Source organism: Rhipicephalus sanguineus, unplaced genomic scaffold (assembly GCF_013339695.2).
Source record: "Rhipicephalus sanguineus isolate Rsan-2018 unplaced genomic scaffold, BIME_Rsan_1.4 Seq6835, whole genome shotgun sequence".
Taxonomy (NCBI): Eukaryota; Metazoa; Arthropoda; class Arachnida; order Ixodida; family Ixodidae; genus Rhipicephalus; species Rhipicephalus sanguineus.
The window spans coordinates 1-2236 of NW_023615762.1; positions in this window are offsets into that span (position 1 = coordinate 1).

The following is a 2236-nucleotide window of genomic DNA, read 5'->3' on the forward strand; positions in this document are numbered from 1 at the left end:
AGGTGCCACGGGAGGACAGCCTTTCTGAGAGTTAGATTGTGCGCTACAAGTAAGGGTGATGGTGGGCACACTGAAAAATACCGAGGCTGATGAATGATGGCCTAAACATCAGTGCCAAGAGCATGTAGCAGTCTTGCTTCAATATTAACTGTGTATTAGATTTTTTAAATTCTGAACGGTAGCGCAAAGAAGCACACGGACGGCGACAGATCAAGATGGGACACTGTCGCCGTCCGTGTGCTTCTTTGCACTACCGTTCAGAATTATGCACTACCAACTAGCCCATCAGACTGTCCTTTTTTAGATTTGTTTACAGTCTCTGGTGGTACTGTGTGTGTCGCTCTGGTGACGTTATCAAGGGGAGATGCCTTGGTCATTTGCAGCAGTCTGGTTAGAATTGCTGTCTTTTCATAGTGTCTTCTATTACAGTGTTAAAGTTTGCAAACAACTTTTTAATTTCTCACACGGATGGCATCTTTGTCACTTTTTCTGGTCTACTGCTCTTGCTCCAAAACACGTTTAGTGGCAAAGATTGGCTAAAAAGACAGAAGAGTATTTGATGAAGAGAAAGGAGGAGAGGTCAACAATTGAAGAGGCATGCCACTAGCCTGCTACTAAAAACAAAATGGGCTCAAGTTCATTCGTATTACGAAACACATCATTCATGTTCTCGACTAAAAAGTTGACATCATTGGAAGGAAGCCTAATGAAGCAATAAAACATGCCTGACCCATGTCAAATGTTGTTCCACATGGACATTAACATATCGCGTCACCAATTTACATAAGCTTTATCAAACTATACATGTCCTCCATGTTTATTGACCTAATTTGGGCATTCTATGTTGCAATAAAATTTTTTTGAAATACATTATTAAGATCAAGTGGTTAGCGCTGTTTACACTGAGACAGACAGCCATGCCTTTGCTTTTATCACTCTCCCAACTATTTATGGGCACAATAGGCCAAAGATATACGACAACGCCTGTGGAAATCATGGCACATTCACAAGTTCTCACGACTTTCTCTAGAAAATATCCTGTGTGTGGCTGATATATTCACTATTGCCGAGAATTATAAATGCTTTGTTTATGCTCAAGCGCTATCTGGTTGAACTGTACTGGGCTGAGCCGATACCTTATCAGGCTTGGCCTGGATATGGGCCATGTTTAAAAACATTGGACCGGGCGGGCCGGAGCATGGCACTTCCATGCCTGGGCAGGGCTTGGGCCAGAAAGATTGGCCTGTGCAGTGCTCCAATCAGTGCAGTGATTACAGTAACTGAATGTGTACTGCACTCAATGAGCACGCAAGCTCTTTTCCTCTCTGTTGTAGAATTTTTACCATTTAGATTAATTTTTAAACCAAACTGTTGGAATTGACCTTGGAAAGCTTCCTAAAGCTTACATGTTCAGAACATTACGCATAGCAATAGTGAAGTAGTGTTTGGGCTGCGATAACAGTTGTTCTCTGCTGTGTGGTGTGCACTGCTTTAATGACAACCATCAAATCAAGTGCTCAATTGTTTGGGGGTGTGTGTTTGTCATTCACATGCTACTGCTCCAAAGGCACACGTGTATGAAGATTTCAACCCAATATTTCTGCGTGGTATATATTTTACGCCTAATTATAAACCAAGTCAAGTGTTTTGGCTATGCTAATGAACTTCAGTGTCTCTCCTCATGTAGTTTTGCTGCTGCTATGCTTTTTGCGCTTTCATTCGTGACATAGGTAATGTGTGCTGCATCTACGAACCTTGCTTTAGCACAGGAGGACCATTGCATATAGGGCTACCATTCGGTCAAAAATCATAACGCATGCCGAGCTTGATGATATTCCCAGCCATATGACATCACTTCAAGAGAGCGCGACCCTTGTGAAGCGGGCAACCTTTACTGTCGTGAGGAGGGCAGGACGTGAGAGTATCCATGAGGTGCGGTTTAGAAAGCAGTGGGACATATATCGAGAGCCATCTCTTCCTGTGTTGAGCAATTCTACAGACAACGCCATGAGTGCTGCTTTTGCATGCATTTGGTTCTGTGGCAGTGATGTTGAGTGTACAGCTTCTCAGTGTCAAAGTAATTTGTAGAGAAAGCTTCAGCGGTCCATTATTAGCCATTACTTTTCAATTGATTTGAAGAGAAGTGTAAGTATTTCATGTTGCTGCTAGCTTCTGCACACGCTGCTTTGAGCTGGTATATATATATTCGCGCTGGTTTTGGCGTGCCGCTGTGCAG